Here is a 19,978-nt window from a genome sequence, read left to right as displayed (position 1 = left end):
TAGATTATGTACAATGAACACATAATACACAATATAGATTATGTATAAAGTATATTGTAGTATAGTAATATATACTAGTATATACTAGTATTAATATATACTAGTACATGGTAATACTACTATATAACAGTATATATTATATACTAATTTTTGTATATAATATAAATGTATCATATCTAGTATTTAAGGTTATACCATCTAATTTTTGGTACATTAAATTGTATATTATAGTATATTTCATATACATGTTAGATTTTACATTATATACTGTGTGTTACATATTGTATACAATTACATGTCAGTCATTTGTTAGAATGTATATTATATATTCTGTTATATAATATGTCTATACATTATATTCATATATACACATTATATTAATATATACCTATATATATAAAATACATGTTTATACATTATATATACACCTATTGTGTATTAAGATATACTCATATAATGTATAATATATGCAATTACACCGATTATATTTTATGCTATATATTACAACTTAAAAATTATACCTTGGGCTTCCCTGGTGGTGCAGTGGTTGAGAGTCCACCTGCCGATGCAGGGGACATGGGTTCGTGCCCCGGTCCAGGAAGATCCCACATGCTGCAGAGCTGCTGGGCCCGTGAGCCATGGCCGCTGAGCCTGTGCTCCACAACGGGAGAGGCCACAAGGTACTCGTGTGCCTCAAAAAAAAAAAAAAATACCGTAACTGTCATGCTGTCAAATGTTATACGTTTTATGTTCTATATGCGTGTTGTATATTATAAATCATATTGTATGTGTATCATATATTATTGCCATATTTGTAATACTTATAATGTTTATATTTGTTAGATCCACACACACATAATGCAGACATGAATATTACCTTCTTCGAGGCTGCTTCCCTTCAGACTCAAGACACTGAAGACCACGTATCACTTTCCTTAAGACTCCTCCTCGGGACCCTGTCCCTGGAGACCGTCCTGATGGACCGGCTGGACGCTCTCGTGTCACAGTGAGTTAGATCACACCCACCTTCAAGGGGAGGGGCACAAGAATCAGACAACATCACAGCCTAATTTCAGATGCTCATCCACCCTAAGGATAGGAGGAAATGAGAAACGGGAGATGCTCAGTGGACAGTCTGTCATCTTCATCATCATGTCCATTCCGGGGATCCGTCCACGCAGCTTTTCATGCTTCCTGAAGCCCTTCACTGATGACCCTGTGCCTCCCTACAGTGCTTGGTGAGGTGGACATCCATCCTCGTGGACCCTGAGCCAGCCTGCAGGCCTGAACTCTCCACATCCGTGGATGAGCTGAGCCTCCTCGTGGAAAGGAGAAGAAAAGGAAGGGACGATTCTGGGCACCAACTTCCCCCAAATCCTGGAGCTCCAGGTCTGCAACCTCAGCAAGTACCCTCTGAACTACCCTGACCCCCATGGGCTGAATGGCCCCAGGGAGGGAGGAGCCAGTTGCTAAGTAGACCATCCTGTGGGGACAGCGTCTGTGCTTCTGTTCATTCCAGACCCCTTCCTGTTCTAGCATTCAGAATCTGATCATAAATCCACCCTCCCTTGTGTGGTTGGACCGGTAGAGCCATAGTAACCCCACTTAACTGTTTTTCCCCTCGGGTCCATTTTTATCATCCCCATCCTGTGCTCTGGATCAGTATTTTCTACAATCTCGGGGTCTCCAAGGAATGACCTGTAAGCAGCATCTTGGGAAACCCACCCCCAATAATGCCCTCCCAGGAACCGTTACCGTGGGTCCAAAGAGCTGGTTTCTCCTGGGGTCCATATTTACGTCGGGATAACACAGGCATCTCCTCTGTTCTGTGGTTATGAGATGTTGTCAGGAAGGGTCGACCACGTACGCTGAGCTGTGACACGCTGTTTCATTGGTGGTGGTGCTTCTTCTAGTTATGATTTCACGTCCCTAGTGACTCATCAGGATCCCATAAATCTCAGGCAATCAGAGCAGGAAAGGTTTGTGATGGACACTGCATCCTTGACTTATTAAAGGGTGTCAGCGCTGCCCTGACGTCCTCGAGTGGCACTGCTTCCTGCGTTCGAGTCCCTTGGTTCTTTCAAGAAAATATCAGAGAATCCGTATTAGACAGTGTCATTGCTGGATTCTTCTACCCCCAAACAGCTGAGACTGTGATTATAGGCATTAGAATATAAGATGGGCACTTACCAGGTAGGTCATGACACTAATCCTCTAATTATTTTGCCTTATTAACTCATGTCCTTGATTATTAGCACCTGACCAGGCTGGGCTGAGTTGCCTTTTAAGCGATGGCTGTTTTCAGTGATACCGGGAGACAGATGGTCTGTTCGAAGAAGGTAATGGCTTTACAGTATTTCTCAGAGATTCCCCAGTAGAAATCACTTGGTGTTTCCATCAAACGGTCGCAGCATGTACTTAGCTGACTCAGATTCCCCTGGGAAGTGGTCTGTTCCTCCTCTCCTGGAGAGAGACAGGAACTGGCAGGTCCTCACCTTGTCGGTGACAGTGACGCAAATATGGAGGTCCCATCTCCACCACTAACCACCTTGCAGGCAAGCTTCCCATCGTGCAGAGAAAGTAAAGAGGCGAGTGACTTGCAGAAGGGTGCACAGAGGCAGGAGGGGGATGGAGCCTGGCGCTCACAGGCACAAAGTGGAAAGCACCTTTCTCTTGGGCTGGAAAGGCTTGAGGGTGGGCTGCCTCTTCTGCAACCGGAGATCTGAAGGTTGGACGTGGCGATTGCATTCCTGTTGAGGCCGTTCAGGAGCCCACGCTGTCTCTACTGCGATGAAGTAAAACCACGTTGTCTACGCAGGTAAACCATTTCAGCTCGAGCATCTGCTTCAGAGGGAAGGGGTGCAGCGCTGGAGCCATCAGAATTAGACGGTAATTGATTAACTGTCTCCTTACCGTGTCCCCGGAACGTAAGCCATGGTGGATCCGAATCCCTGCACCGTGTTCCACATGCCAGGATCTTGGTGGATCCGAATCCCTGCACCGTGTTCCACATGCCAGGATCTTGGCAACGAGAGGGGAACCCTGCAGAGGCGTGGGGTCGCACCTGACGGCTGACACGGCAACCCTCCTCCCTCTGCTGCTCGCGGATCGAGCCGGATGGGGCAGCAGGCAGAGATACTGCTCCCCTTTGGAAGGTGAGCCGGAGACACTTGAGCCCTTCTTTCCCGGAGTTTGCAGTCTCTTAGGGAGATGAAAATCAAAAGGTTGAAAAACAGCTCTTTCTCTCTATTTCTCATCTGTCCTAGTCATCTAATCTTCATAAGTCGTTTCCCTGCAAGTGTCAGCTATCCCCCTGCTTAACATCCTTGGATTCTGTCTGAGTTTCTTGTGGAACCAAGGACTTGGTAGCTTCAAAGAACAAAATGTGCTGTCTTTCCGTTTTAAAGCCCAGAGCTCTAAACTCGAGGGATCCCGCAGGCTGGTTTCTTCTGGAGGCTCCAGGGGAGAATCTATTTCCTTCCTTTTCCACCTTCTGGAGGCGTCTGCCATCCTGAGCTTGTGGCCCCTTCCTTGATCATCAAAACGAGCAGCTCAGCATCTTCTAACCAAATACTCCTCTGACGTCCTCTTTACAGGGTTACAGGGACCCATGTGATGACACTGGACCACCTGTAAGACCCAGGTCACTTGTGCATCTCAAGGTGCTTAGCGGGACCACATCTGCCAACTCCCTTTTGCTACGTAAGTTCACATATTCACAACGTTCGGGTATTAGAAACATGGACATCTTTGGGGACGTTACTCAGCTGACCACAGCAGGCGTCTCAACGCTGATGCCTTACGCGCTCCTGTGCTCTCAGCTCTGGACTTGTTGGTGGATTCCCCCAATCTTCCTCAGTTCTTATACTGTTTTAATGTATCTTTAAATAACAGGCCAGAAATAAACCCACACACCTATGGTCAATTAATATTTGACAAAGGACACAAGAATACACAATAGGAAAAAAAGGACACAAGAATACACAATAGGAAAAAGTCTCTTCACCAAGTGGTGCTGCGAAGGTTGGAGACATGCATGTAAATCAATGAAGTTAGAACACACGCTCACACAACACACAAAAATAAACTCAAAATGGATTAAAGACTTAAAACTCCTAGAAGAGAACACAGGCAAAACATTCTCTCACAAATCATACCAATACTTTCTTAGGTCAGTCTCCCAAGGCAATAGAAACATAAACAAATGGGACCTAATCAAACTTACAAGCTTCTGCACAGCAAAGGAAACCATGAACAGACAATCTATTTGCAAGCAATGCAACCGATGAAGGCTTAATTTCCAAAATCTACACTCATACAACTCAACAACAACAAATAAACAACCGAATCGAAAAATGGGCAGAGACCTAAATAGACATTTCTTCAAAGACATACAGATGGCAAACAGACACATGAAAGGGTGCTCAACACCTCTAATTATTAGAGAAATGCACATCAAAAGTACAGTGAGGTATCACCTCACACAGGTCAGAATGCCCATCATCAAAAAGTCTACAAATAATATATGCTGGGGAGGGGGTGAAGGAAAGGGACCCCTCCTGCACTGTTGGTGGGAATGTAAGTTGGTGCAGCCACTATGGAGAACAGTATGGAGGTTCCTCAAAAACACTACAAATAGAACTACCATACGCCCCAGCAATCCCATTACTGGGCATATACCCTGAGAAAACCATAATTCAAAAAGACACATGCATGCCAGTGTTTATAGCAGCACTGTTTACAATAGCCAGGTCATGGTAGCAACCTAACTGTCCATCAGCAGATGAATGGATAAGAAGATGTGGTACATACATTACTAATGCCATTGGCAGCAACATGGATGGACCTAGAGATTATCATACTAAACAAAGTAAGTCAGACAAAGACAAATACCACCTGATATCACTTATATGTGGAACCTGAAAAATGATACACGTGAACTTATTTATGAAGCTGAGCAGACTCACAGACATAGAAACACTATGGTTACCAAAGGGGAAGGGAGGGGGAAGGATAAATTAGGAGTTTGGGATTAACATACACACACTACTATATATAAAATAGAGGAACACACTATATATAAAATAGAGGAAAACGAGGCCCTACTGTGTAACACAGAGAACTCTACTCAGTATTTTGTAATAACCTAAATGGGAAAAGAATATGTACATGGATAACTGAATCTATGCTGTATACCTGAAACTAACAATGTTGTAGATGAACTATACTCCAATAAAAATTTAAAAAGTAAAAGTGGATTGCAGAGTAACTTACATCAGCAGATTCTCATTTCTCTGATCAGGGAAGCAACAGATGATCCATTAAATGGGTGAGGAGAGGGGGAGAGTATGGTGGGGGTTCTGATCGCATGCACTCCACCCCTGTCCACCCCTGCTCCTTGCCCCACAGAGCTCACCATGGGTCTCCCTGTTGGATGGGGGCAGAAGTGAGGGGCACAGAGGTGAGAGGGCTGTCCACCCTTGGCCCCGTCTTGCAGGTCAGCTGAGACCCTCCACCAAAACCCACTTCTCCCAGGGGACTTCCCTGCTGGTCCGGTCCACTGGTTAAGACTTCACCTGTCAGCGCAGGGGCGTGTGGGTTCAACACCTGGTCAAGGAGCTGAGATGCCTCACAGCCAAAAAACCGAAACATAAATAGTTAATCAAATCCAGGAAGCACAGAGGTTCCCGGTCAGGATAGCTCCAAGGAGAAACACACCAAGACACATGTTAATCAAACTATCAAAAATTAAATACAAAGAAAAAGGGAATCCCTATAAGGTTAACAGCTGGTTTCCCAGCAGAAACTCTACAAGTCAGAAGGGAGTGGCAGGATATATTTAAAATGATGAAAGGGAAATTACTCTACCCAGCAAGGATCTCATTCAGATTGGATGGAGAAATCAAAAGCTTTACAGACAAGCAAAAGCTAAGAGAAATTAGCACCACCTAACCAGCTCTACAATAAATACTAAAGGAACTTCTCTAAGTAGGAGACACAAGAGAAGAAAAGGACCTACACAAATAAACCCATAACAATTAAGAAAATGGGAATAGGAACATACAATATGGATTAAATGCTCCAACCAAAAGACACAGGCTCACTGAATGGACACAAAACCAAAACCCATATATATGCTGTCTACAAGAGACCCACTTCAGACCTAGGGACACATACAGACTGAAAGTGAGGGGATGGAAAAAGATATTCCATGCAAATGGAAATCAAAAGAAAGCTGGAGTAGCAATTCTCGTATCAGACAAAATAGACTTTAAAATAAAGAATATTACAAGAGTTAAGGAAGGACACTACATAATGATCAAGGGATCAATCCAAGAAGAAGATACAACAATTATATATGCACCCAACACAGGAGCACCTCAATACATAAAGCAACTGCTAACAGCTATAAAAGAGGAAATCGACGGTAACACAATAATAGTGGGGGACTTAACACCTCACTTACACCAATGGACAGATCAAACAGAAAATTAATAAAAGCTTTAAATGACACAATAGAGCAGATAGATGTAACTGGTATTTATAGGACATTCCATCCAAAGACAGCAGATTACACTTTCTTCTCAAGTGCACATGGAACATTCTCCAGGACAGATCAAATCTTGGGTCACAAATCAAGCCTCAGAAAATTTAAGCAAATTGAAATCATATCAAACATCTTTTCTGACCACAACACTCTGAGACTGGAAATCAATTACAGGAAAAAAACTGTAAGAAGAAATTTAAAAATACTTAGAAACAAATGACAATGAAAACACGATGATCCAGAACCTATGGGATGCAGAAAAAGCAGTTCTAAGAGGGAAATTTATAGCTATACAAGCCTACCTCAAGAAACAAGAAACATCTCAAACAATCTAACCTTACACCTAAAGGAACTAGACAGAAGAACAAACAAAACCCAAAGTTAGTAGAAGGAAAGAAATCATAAAGATCAGAGCAGAAATAAATGAAATAGAAACAAAGAAAACAATAGCAAAGATCAATAAAACTAAAAGATGGTTCTTTGAGGAGATAAACAAAATTGATAAACCATTAGCCAGACTCATCAAGAGGGAGAGGACTCAAATCAATAAAATTAGACTCCACAGAAATACAAAGCATCCTGAGACTACTACAGGCAACTCTATGGCAATAAAATGGACAACCTGGAAGAAATGGACAAATTCTTAAAAGGTATAACCTTCCAAGACTGGACCAGGAAGAAACAGAACAGACCAATCACAAGTACTGAAATTGAAACTGTGATTAAAAATCTTCCAACAAACAAAAGTCCAGGACCAGATGGCTTCACAGGCGAATTCTATCAAACATTTAGAGAAGAGCTAACACCCATCCTTCTCAAACTCTTCCAAAACACTTCCAAGAAAGGAAGACTCCCAAAATCGTTCTATGAGGCCACCATCACCTTGTTACCAAAACCAGACAAAAATACTACAAAAAAAGGAAATTATAGACCAATATCATTGATGGATATAGATGAAAAAATCTTCAACAAAATACTAGCAAACAGAATCCAACAACACATTAAAAGGATCATGCACCATGATCAAGTGGGATTTATCCCAGGGATGCAAATATCCTTCAATATACACACATCTATCAGTGTGATAGACCATATTAACAAACTGAAGAATAAAAACCATATGATCTTCTCAATAGAGGCAGAAAAAGCTTTTGACAAAATTTAACACCCATTTATAATAAAAAAGTCTCCAGAAAGTGGGCACAGAGGGAACCTACCTCAACATAATAAAGGCCATATATAACAAACCCACAGCAAACATCATACTTAATGGTGGAAAAACTGAAAGCATTTCCTCTTAGATCAGGAACAAGACAAGGATGTCCACTCTCGCCACTATTATTCACCATAGTTTTGGAAGTCCTAGCCATGGCAATCAGAGAAGAAAAGGAACACAAATTGGAAAAGAAGTAAAACTGTCACTGTCTGCAGATGACATGATACTATATATAGAAAATCCTAAAGATGCCACCAGAAAACTACTAGAGCTAATCAATGAATTTGGTAAAGTTGCAGGATATAAAATTAATGCACAGAAATCTCTTGCATTCCTATACACTAATGAAGAAAAATCTGAAAGAGAAGTTAAGGAAACACTCCCATTTAACACTGCAACAAAAAGAATAAACTACCTAGGAATAAACATACCTAGGGAGACAAAAGACCTGTATGCAGAAAACTATAAGACGCTGATAAAAGGAATTAAAGATGATACAAACAAATGGAGATATACACCATGTTCTTGGATTGGAAGAATCAACACTGTGAAAATGACTATACTACCCAAAGCAATCTACAGATTCAATGCAATCCCTATCAAATTACCAATGCCATTTTTTACAGAACTAGAACAAAAACTCTTAAAATTTGTATGGAGACACAAAAGACCCCGAATAGCCAAAGCAGTCTTGAGGGAAAAAAACGGAGCTGGAGGAATCAGACTCCCTGACTTCAGACTATACTACAAAGCTACAGTCATCAACGCAGTATGGTACTGGCACAGAAACAGAAAGATAGATCAACGGAACAGGATAGAAAGCCCAGAGATGGACCCACGCACATATGGTCACCTTATCTTCGATAAGGAGGCAAGAATATACTATGGAGAAAAGAGAGCCTCTTCAATAAGTGTTGCTGGGAAAACTGGACAGCTACATGTAAAAGAATGAAATTAGAACACTCCCTAACACCATACACAAAAACTCAATATGGATTAGAGACCTAAATGTAAGACAGGACACTATAAAACTCTTACAGGAAAACACAGGAAGAACACACTTTGACATAAGTCACAGCAAGATCTTTTTTTGATCCACTTCCTAGAGTAATGGAAATAAAAACAAAAATAAACAAATTGGACCTAATGAAACTTAAAAACTTTTGCAAAGCAAAGGAAACCACTAACAAGATGAAAAGACAGCCCTCAGAATGGGAGAACATATTTGCAAATGAAGCAACAAAGGATTAATCTCCAAAATATATAAACAGCTCATGCAGCTCAATATCAAAGAAACAACCCAATCCAAAAATGGGCAGACGACCTAAATAGACATTTTTTCAAAGAAGACATACAGACGGCCAAGAGGCACACGAAAAGCTGCTCAACATCACTAATTATTAGAGAAATGCAAATCAAAACTACAATGAGGCATCACCTCACACCGGTTAGAATGGGCATTATCAGAAAATCTACAAACAACAAATGCTGGAGAGGGTGTGGAGAAAAGGGAACCCTGCTGCACTGTTGGTGGGAATGTAAACTGATACAGCCACTGTGGAGAACAGTATTGGATGTTCCTTAAAATAAAAATAGAACTACCCTATGACCCAGCAATCCCACTACTAGGCATATACCCTGAGCAAACCATAATTCAGAAAGAGTCATGTACCACAATGTTCACTGCAGCTCTATTTACAATAGCCAGGACATGGAGGCAACCTAAGTGTCCATCGACAGATGAATGGATAAAGAAGATGTGGCACTTTATACAGTGGAATATTAGTCATAAAAAGAAACGAAACTGCTTCCCTGGTGGCGCAGTGGTTGGGAGTCCGCCTGCTGATGCAGGGGACACGGGTTCGTGCCCCGGTCCGGGAAAATCCCACATGCTACAGAGCAGCTGGGCCCGTGAGCCATGGCTGCTGAGCCTGCACGTCCGGAGCCTGTGCTCCGCAACGGGAGAGGCCACGACAGTGAGAGGCCCGCGTACCGCAAAAAAAAAAAAAAGAAACGAAATTGAGTTATTTGTAGTGAGGTGGATGGACCTAGAGTCTGTCACACAGAGTGAAGTAAGTCAGAGAAAATCAAATACCATATGCTAACACATATATATGGAATTTAAAAAAAAAAGGTCATGCAGAACCTAGAGGCAAGATGGGAATAAAGACACAGAACTACTAGAGAATGGACTTGAGGACATAGGTAGGGGGAAGGGTAAGCTGTGACAAAGTGAGAGAGTGGCATGGACATATATACACTACTAAACGTAAAACCGATAGCTAGTGGGAAGCAGCCGCATAGCACAGGGAGATCAGCTTGGTGCTTTGTGACCACCTAGAGGGGTGGGGATAGGGAGGGTGGGAGGGAGGGAGATGCAAGAGGGAAGAGCTATGGGAACATATGTGTATGTATAACTGATTCACTTTGTTATTAAGCAGAAACTAACACACCATTGTAAAGCAATTATACTCCAATAAAGATATTTAAAAAAAAAACCCTAAAAATAGAATTACCGTATGATCCAGCAATCCCACTCCTGGGCATACCCAGAGAAAACCATAATTCAAAAAGACACATGCACCCCAATGTTCATTGCAGCACTATTTACATAAGCCAGGCCATGGAAACACCCTAAATGCCCATTGACAGACGAATGGATAAAGATGTGGTACATATATAAAATGGAATATTACCTATAGAAAGGAACAAAATTGGGTCATTTGTAGAGACATGGATGGATCTAGAGACTGTCATATAGAGTAAAGTAAGTCAGGAAGAGAAAAACAAATATCATATATTAACGCATATATGTGGAACCTAGAAAAATGGTACAGATGAACCGGTTTGCAGGGCAGAAATAGACACAGATATAGAGAACAAACGTATGGACACCAAGGGGGGAAAGCAGGGGTGGGTGGTGGTGGTGGGATGAATTGGGAGATTGGAAGTGACATATATACACTAATACGTATAAAATAGGTAACTAATAAGAACCTGCTCTATAAAAAAATACATAGAATTCAAAAATTCAAAAAAAAAAATAAAGCTGGCTTTTCTCATAGGTGTTGAATGGATGGAGTTTGACGTACCGAAGGTGTTTGCTTTTTTTTCTCCTCTTGGGTAACTATCCAGGGTGGGTTTTATTTTTCCAGGATCTCTGCTGATTGTCGTGGCTGGGGTCCCACAGCATGCAGACTTGGGAGTATCTGGGGTGAGGGAAAGGGATGGGGGACCAGGGCTGTGAACCAGGCCAGGCAGCACTGTGGGGCATTTGGACTTAGTTGCTCTGGAAACCCCAGTGCCCTGGACAGCACCTGTGAGCGAGCTGCCCGAGGGGGCTGGGGGATTCCTACTCCACCTCCCCTTGGGGGTTGGTGGTTGTGGATTCCCTGCACTGAGCTGATTCTAGGGCGGCCAGTGGCCTTCTGGGACCAGAGGGAGGCCCAGTCACTGAAGCCCAGATCTGGCGGCTGGGATGCGGGCAGGAATTCTGAGGGGCAGGGCTTAGGGGCACAGCAGGGGCACCCTGACCTCAGGGAAATGAAGGGCTCTACAAACGTGGGGAGCAGTGGGGGGTGATTGTTCAACTAGCAGGTTTCTCAGCCTTGTTGGGAAATGTTCCCATTCAGAAACGGAACGAGGTAGGGAGCTGAGATGCCCCTGCTGGGCTGTGACAAGCCTGCCTGCTTATCTCAAGCCATGTTGCTATGGACGGATTTATATCCCCTCAAAATTCGTATGTTGGAGCCCTAACCCCCCAGAGTAACTGTATTTGGGGTAAACGATGAATGAAGGTGAAGTGAGGTTATAATATGGTATGGGGTCTGTCTCTCCACCACACGAGGACATGCAGATAAGGTGGCATCTGTAAGCCAACAAGAGAGCCTCGCCGGGAACTGAGTCTGTCCACGCCGTGATCTCAAACTCCCAGCCTCCAGACGGTGAGAACTAAATTTCCATTGTTTAAGCTGCCCAGTCTGGGGTGTTCTGTTACAGCAGCCTCAGCTGACTAATACCCACATCTGCATGTTTCAAGATGATAAAGCCTGATGGTAAAATCAGCGGTACTCGGAGAGAAAGAAATCATACTGATTGACGAACGAACACAGAGTGATATTAATATTGCAATCATACAGAGAATTTTTTTGTTTGGTTTTTTTTTTTTGGCCATGCTGCACCAGAGTCTTAGCCACTGAACCACCAGGGAAGTCCTATACTGAAGATATTCTATGAGTTGTATATATTTCTCTTAGAGCATCTATTAAATTCCCCCTGAGCACACCCCACCAAGTCCCACGATTTCTCTGCACCTGTCTCACTCTAGTCACACAATAAACCTCTTGCGTGTACACACACACACCCATCTCATTACACTCCTGTAAAACTCTTTTACAACCATTGTGCTACGCCTTCTGGCATAGTTTCCAGGAGCATTTTACAAAATGCTCTTCCCTTAATCCAATTTTCTTTGGACTGGATTAAATCCTTGCTTTTTTGCAAGACTAATTTAAATTGTTGGCACGAAAGACCCAGATGTCTCTCTTTGGTAAATACTGAGCCGGCTTTGCTCACAGCACTGTTAGGAAGCAGCCCACGGCCAGCACTCCATGCTTTTCTGATGTGCCCTCCTGGCCACTGGAACGTCAAGGGCAGGATTACCTTCACGTATTTCCCAGATGTCCATTGCATAGACATCCTACCACAGAGGCTTTTCTGTGTCCAGTAACATCGGCACTCCCCTTTCTACCTATGTCCAGGGATGTGTTCCGGGCCCCCAAGCAGCCTGCAGCACAGCTCTGTGGTGATCAAGAAGGACCCCTCCTGGGTGTGGAGGAAAGGGAACCCTCCTGCACTGTCGATGGGAATGTAAACTGATGCAGCCACTGTATGGAGGTTCCTCAAAGAACTAAATACAGAGCTCCCATAGGACCCAGCAATCCCACTCCTAGGCATATATCCACAGAAAACTATAATTTGAAAAGATACATGCACCCCTACGCACACTATTTACAACAGCCAAGACTTGGAAGCAACCTAAATGTGCATCAACAGAGGAATGGATAAAGAAGATGTGGTGCATATATACAATGGAATATTACTCGGCCATGAAAAAGAAGGAAATCATGCCATTGGCAGTAACATGGATGGACCTAGAGATTATCATGCTAAGTGAAGTACTGATTAAGTCCGACAGAGAAAGACAAACATCACTTATATGTGGAATCTAAAAAAGAATGATACAAATGAACTTATTTACAAAACAGAAATACACTCGGACACAGAAAACAAACTTATGGTTACAAAAGGAGAAAGGGAGGGCGAGGGATAAATTAGGAGGTTGGGATGAGCAGATACACACTATATATAAAATAGCTCATCGACAAGGACCTACTATATAACAGGGAACTACACTCAATATTTTGTAATAATAAGGAAAAGGAACCTGCAAAAAAACCAGAACAAACTGACTCACTTTGCTGGACAGTTGAAACTAATGCATTATTGCACGTCGACTAGAGTTCAATAAGAAAACAAGAACTTCCCCCTCTGACGTGAGCCGTCATCCAGCCTCAAGGCTCACTGCCTCTGATAACTGGCATCTCACTGTGTCAGAAAACCCTCTGCGAGGCTGGACTTCTTCCTAGGGCGTGTGGTCCATGCAGTCACAACAGGGCAAGGCTGAGACACAATGATGCCCTCGTGGGCACTGGGCCACCCACTCCCATGTCCAGCTGGGTCCCGATGACGGCTTAACATTCCCTTTCCCAGGGGCCTTTACGGGCTGATGGGCTGGAAGCTTTGATCTCATTTACCGGTGATGGTCAGTTTGGGATGAGGAATAAAAGAAGCCACAAGCCAAAGCCTGCCTTTCTTTGCTGGCTGGACCTGAGCCAGAGATGGAAAATATGCACTTTAGAATAAACTGGATTTTTAAAATACTGCTTAATAGCTCTCCTAGACATCCCTCGCGATAAGCCAGTGCTTTCCAAACAAACACTTATCCGCAGCGTTTTTACCTGGTGCAGCTGCGTGGTTTGGGTCCAGGTCTGCCCTCGAAGGCCATTGCTTTTATCCTTTCCAACACAGATTAAAAGCAAATCAGATTATGGAAATGGCTGAGCCGCCTTCAGAGTAGTTAGGATGGGGGCTTTGGCATGTGCGTACGATATGGGAGGAGGGGGGTGGTTTGCAGGATCTGTGCAGCTTGAAGACTGCATCAGGATTAGGGCTGGCAGGAACAGAAACCCTAAAACAACAGGGCTCAAAAATGATGGAAACGTGATTCCCTCTCACGTAAAGGTGACCCTGAGGAATGGGGTCAGGGCTGGTGTCAGTCCTCCGAAAGCAGGGTCCTTGCATCTCCCCACTCCTCCACCCCTACTCACGGCCCGTCCTCACGGTGCTGGAGGGTGGCTCCCCATTTCAGGGGGCAAGTAGGAAGGAGAGGAGAGGAGGAGAGGAAAGGGCAAGCCGTATCTGTCTTTGAAGGAAGGTTCCTGGCATGTGGTAGGGGGAGTGGGCAGAGAGAGCTCTGCTTTGGCAAGGTCTGCGTATGAGTGATGGTGTCATTAGTTATTAGCTCGGTGACCTTGGGTGAGGCTCAACTTCTGTAACATGGTGATGACGGTGAGGATGGTGATGAAGAAAATGATGAGGATGATGGTGGTGGTGATGGTGATTGTGGTGATGATGGTGGTGATGACAGTGATACTGGTGATGGTGGTGGTGATGATGTTGATAATTATGGAGATGGTTGTGGTGGTGGTGGTGGTGATGACTATGGTGATGATAAAGGTGATAATTACAATAGTGGTGATGATGGTGGTGGTGATGATGGTAATTGTGATGGTGGTAATGATGATGATGGTGATGATAGTGATACTGTTGATGGTGGTGATGATGTTGATAATTATGGAGATGATGTTGATGGTGATGATTATGGTGGTGATGGTGGTGGTGGTGGTGATGACAGTGGTGAAGATGATCTTGAGGATGAAATGACATAGCCTCATCACAGATGAGTCTAAATGAGACAAATGAGCTAAATTATACAGTCCCTTGAAAATGATAATGTGTTATACACATGACAGTTGTACAGGTGATCCATTTCTGACGAACATCTTTATTTTCTTGAAGGCTCACACTGCAAGACTACCTACTTCAGTTCATTAGAAGGCAACAATAATTTGTGTTTGTGTTTGTCTATCAAGAGATAATTATAAATATATACCCACTGCATTTTATATAAAGACAGACATTCAAAAACACTAGTCAGCATGCAACTCAATGAAGTTAGAGCACACCCATACCCCATATACAAAAATCAACTCAAAATGCCTTAAAGACTTAAATATAAGACATGACACCATAAAACTCCTATAAGAGGGCTTCCCTGGTGGCGCAGTGGTTAAGAACCTGCCTGCCAATGCAGGGGACACGGGTTCAAGCCCTGGTCTGGGAAGATCCCACATGCCGCAGAGCAGCTAAGCCCGTGCGCCACAACTCCTGAGCCTGTGCTCTAGAGCCCGCGAGCCACAACTACTGAAGCCCATGTGCCTAGAGCCTGTGCTCCACAACAAGAGAAGCCACTGCAGTGAGAAGCCCATGCACTGCAACAAAGACCCAACACAGCCAAAAATAAATAAGTAAATTTTAAAAAACTCCTAGAAGAGAATGTACACAAAACATTCTCTGACGTAAATTGCACCAATGTCTTCTTAGGTCCGTCTCCTAAGGCAATAGAAATAAAAGCAAAAATAAACAAATGGGACCTAATCTAACTTATAAGCTTTTACACAGCAAAGGAAACCATTAACAAAAGGAAAAGTCAACCTATGGACTGGGAGAAAATATTTGCAAACGATAGGACCGACAAGGGCTTAATTTCCAAAATACACAAACAGTGTATACAATTCAACAACAACAAAAAACAACACAATCGAAAAATGGGCAGAAGACTTAAATAGACATTTCTCCAAAGAAGACATCCAGGTGGCCAACAGGCACATGAAAAGATGCCCAATATTGCTAATTTATTAGAGAAATGCAAATCAAAACTACAATGAGGTATCACCTCACACCAGTCAGACTGGCCATCATCAAAAAGTCTACAAACAATAAATGCTGGAGAGGGTGTGGAGAAAAGGGAACCCTCCTACACTGTAAATTGATACAGCCACTATGGAGAACAGTATGGAGGTTCCTTAAAAACCTAAAAACAACTACCATGTGACCCAGCAATCCCACTCCTGGGCATATATCCAGAGAAAACTAATTCAAAAAGATACATGCACCCCTATGTTCACAGCAGCACTATTTACAATGTCCAAGACATGGAAACAATCCAATCAACAGATGAGTGGATTAAGAAGATGTGGTACATATATACAATGGAATATTACTCAGCCATAAAAAAAATGAAATAATGCCATTTGCAGCAACATGGATGGACCTAGAGATGATCATACTGAGTGAAGTACGTCATAGAAAGGCAAATATCATATGATATCACTTATATGTGGAATCTAAAAAATGACACAAATGAACTTACTTACAAAACAGAAACAGACCCACAGACGTAGAAAACAAACTTATGGTTACCAGTGGGGAAAGGGGAGGGAGGGAGGGATAAATTACGAGTTTGGGATTAACACATACATACTATTATATATAAATAGATAAGCAACAAGGACCTACTATATAGCGCAGGGAACTATATTCAATATCTTGTAATAACCTATAATGGAAAAGAATCTGAAAAATGTATACATATGTATAACTGATTCACTTTGCTGTACACCTGAAACTAACACGATATTGTAAATCAACTCTACTCCAATTAAAACAAACACTACTCAGAAAAGACAAGTTTTATTTGCCCAAACTTGTCTTCACATCAGACAGACGTGGTGCAGTTTTACACTGTATCCCGATGATTTGCTGCCTCTGTTCATCACACCTTGGATGGGAAGTACGAATTTCTGTCTCCCTGGTACCTGGGTGGGTGTCTAACGCCTACACCACGCTCCACAAAAGCCTTGCGTTGAATTAAATTCTGCAGTACTGTTAATGATCAAGGTGGTGGGTATGGGGGAGGGCTGGAGAAGGCAAGGCGAGAGAGCGAGAAGGCACAGAACCGTCAAGAACAGGGCAGCCTCAGCAAGGAAAAGAGAAGCCCAGATAACCACGCAGATTCCCTGCATCTATTTATGCCGTTCATCAGCAAGTCCCCAGGGAGCCTGCTGCTCATCACCCCACCTCCATCTCCTGCCTGGTCCAAGGCGCTGGACATCTGTCCCTGGACAACGCCAACGTCCAGGACCTGCCACCAGTCCCTCCTGCATCACTGCTGTCCACACAGCAGTCAGACTGATCCTGTCTGTACCCAGGTCAGGTTTCGCAACTGACCTTCCCCCAGAAGCAGAGCCTGGGTTGAGGGTTGAACGCAGGGAGGGGCAGGGAGCTCCAGGAGTGGGATGGGGAGGTCACGCAAGGAAGGAAAGTAGCCAAGGAGGGGGGAATTATCAGGCCAGCCACACCCAGGTGACTGGAGCCTAATATCATGGTGATGCTCTGAGAAGCACCTTAAAGCACTTTCCTCGGGTGAGCCAGGCTGAGAGGTGTGTGAGCCGGGGTATTTATACCCTGTGCTCAGTAGTTACCAGCGGGGCTATGTGCCTTTCGCCGATTTGCAGCTTGTCTCTCCCATGGGCCCCCTGTGTTCCAGCAAGCAGGGTAGGTATCCAACAAGAGTCAGGGCTTGCATTGGAAGACAGGTCGCTGTTCATGGAAATGGCAAGGAATTCCCAGCAGTTGTGGGTCGACCACCACCACCATCGGCTCCATCCGAGAAAAACTTCCAGTGGCTCCCATCTCACTCATGATAGACTCCAAAATCCAAGTAAGATAACAAGACCTGCCCCGTCCCTCTGGCCTCAGCCTCCTGCACACACATCTGCTCGAGCTGCATCCCTCCGTGCCGGACCATCGCTGTTCTACTGTCCACACAGTCTGCTCCTGGCTGGGGCACAGCTGTCCTTTCCCTTCCTCACCTCAGCCAGGTCTCCGGACAAACGTCACCCCGCATAGAAGCCCTCTCCGGCCACAGTGCTGCAAGGGCTCCTCTGGTCAGTCTGTCCTCTCCCTGCTCAACCTCGGAACACTCAACGACCATGTAAAAAAGCACATCGTGCATTTCATCTACTTGCATGTCCACTCACTGTCTGCTTCTTCCCCCGGGACGGACATTAAGCAGGGACCTGACCTGGCTTGTTCACTGGAGCCAGAATGCTGGCCAGCACACAGAACCCCTTGACAGATAAATACGTGCTGAAATAATACATGAAAGAGGATGAACCACGGAAGGAGGAAGAGAAGGGCTGTGGGACCTCAGGACTTATGAGGTTGATTCTGCCATGCACCGTCTTTGATTTGGAGGCAGGTGGGTTTACACCCTTTGTTCCTGGAACCGTGGTCACCAGGTGATCACAGAAGAGGATTTGGGGGTCTTTCAGGTAAACAGGAGAAGCTCTGCCTCTGATCAGTGGAGGGACCTTGATGACTTAATCTCTCTAAACTTAAGTTCCTTAACCTGTTAAATGGGAGATACCTCATCCCTCTGTCATCAGAGCATTGTAAGCATTTAATGGAGCCACTGGTGCTCAGTGGGCGTGTAATCCACACTGCTTTTTCACTCTGTTATCACCTCCATTAGCTGCTCATCTCTGCGACTTAGGAGGGGCTGGGGGAGTAGTTTTCTCATGTTGCTTTTGCCAACTACAGATTGGCCCTTGCCGTCACCTCTACAAGGATTAAATCAAGAGCCACTGCAGCTGCTGACCTTCAACACCCCCGGAAAGGAGCTCAGGGTGGAGACCAGGAATGAGGAACTCTGTGCGCTGGGAAAAACTGGTGGGACAGGTCTTCAGATAGTTAGAGATTTTCAGGAGACGGTTTTATGAGCCCAATGCTTGCACCTCCTCGTAACCACGAAAGCACTAAAATCCTTCCTGGTGACGTCTGTTCCGTGTGGCTAGCGGTAACCTGCAGGAGACTAGCAGAAACCTGCAAACATATGTGCTTGACTGCATGCACTCCCCCTTCACCGAAATCCCACATATATACTGACCTCCCCCCTCCCCTGCTACCTCTTTGGAGCGGTTGCTCAGAGCTGTCTGAAATGCTGTCTCCCAGGCTGTAGTCCTGATTTTACCCCAAATAAAACTTAACTCACAGCTCTCACGTTGTGCTTTTTTTTTTTTTTTCAAGTCGACACTTTCTAAGAGGACTGTTGGCGATCGGGGGAGGAGCGCACGAAGCAAGCAGGGTTTGTGCTCGCTGCAAGGGACGAGGGCTTCTCTCCTTGCTCTGTGCGCTGCATACCGCGCAGCCAACGTCTGGGCGTGGGTCCAGCCCGATCCAGGCAAGGGCCCCTCCCTTTTCTTAGCTTCTTAGTGGTTGACACATAAGGCAGCTCTGGAGCCGTCAGAAATCACAGCGCAGTTTCCCACCAACTGTGAGGTCCCGGCGTCGCTTTCGTGAGCGGCGGCTTGCAAACCACACAAGAAACTCTTCCAAAGCGAACCTGTCCGAACACACCCCCAAGCCTCCTGCTGGAAGTACTTCCCAGTAAACACGGAGAAATCTGTATCCTGACTTTTCTTCTATTTCTCATCACACGCTTTTTTTTTTTTTTTTTGCGGTACGCGGGCCTCTCACTGTTGTGGCCTCTCCCGCTGCGGAGCACAGGCTCCGGACGCGCAGGCTCAGCGGCCATGGCTCACGGGCCCAGCCGCTCCGCGGCACGTGGGATCTTCCCGGACCGGGGCGCGAACCCGCGTTCCCTGCATCTGCAGGCGGACTCTCAACCACTGCGCCACCAGGGAAGCCCTTTCCTTATTCTTAATGTCTGAGCTGTGGCACTTTTCCAGGGTTGGAAGACCCGTGAGGGATAATTTCGTGTTTCAGCTTGACTAGTCACGGAGCACCCAGATATCTGGTTAAACATCATTCTGGGTGTGTGATACCAAAAGGCTCATTTCTCCCATCCCAGGGGTCTGTCGGCAGGGCTCCAGGGTAAAGAAAAAGACATTACATTGGAAATGGTTCCAAATGCAAGAATCTGGCCCTTTTGGGGACATGTCATAATTAATCACCGTCCTCTTAATGTCCTGCTTTTGCTACATTGGACCGAAAAGGAATAAGCTTTCTGA

General features: G+C 44.6%; 2 long non-coding RNA genes across 3 annotated transcripts in view; both read right to left on the bottom strand.

Moving 5' to 3' along the window:
- Positions 1-527: 527 nt before the first annotated feature.
- On the bottom strand, positions 528-2,518 carry LOC132513526 (uncharacterized). 2 transcript variants are annotated; one of them, XR_009538497.1, is made up of 4 exons: positions 2,191-2,518; positions 1,756-2,077; positions 878-1,089; positions 528-692 (listed from the first exon to the last, which is right to left on the bottom strand). It is a non-coding gene; the product is annotated as an uncharacterized LOC132513526 (long non-coding RNA). The 2 variants fall into 2 exon arrangements; XR_009538498.1 differs by having other exon boundaries at positions 878-1,026.
- Positions 2,519-2,985: 467 nt separating this feature from the next.
- LOC132513818 (uncharacterized) overlaps positions 2,986-19,978 on the bottom strand; it is a 120,074-nt gene continuing 103,081 nt past the window's right edge. The window contains exon 3 of the long non-coding RNA XR_009538547.1: positions 2,986-3,201. This is a non-coding gene — a long non-coding RNA (uncharacterized LOC132513818). The remainder of the gene's footprint in view (positions 3,202-19,978) is intronic.

This window comes from Lagenorhynchus albirostris, chromosome X, assembly GCF_949774975.1.
Source record: "Lagenorhynchus albirostris chromosome X, mLagAlb1.1, whole genome shotgun sequence".
NCBI lineage: Eukaryota > Metazoa > Chordata > Mammalia > Artiodactyla > Delphinidae > Lagenorhynchus > Lagenorhynchus albirostris.
This window is presented reverse-complemented; position numbering and strand designations above follow the sequence as displayed.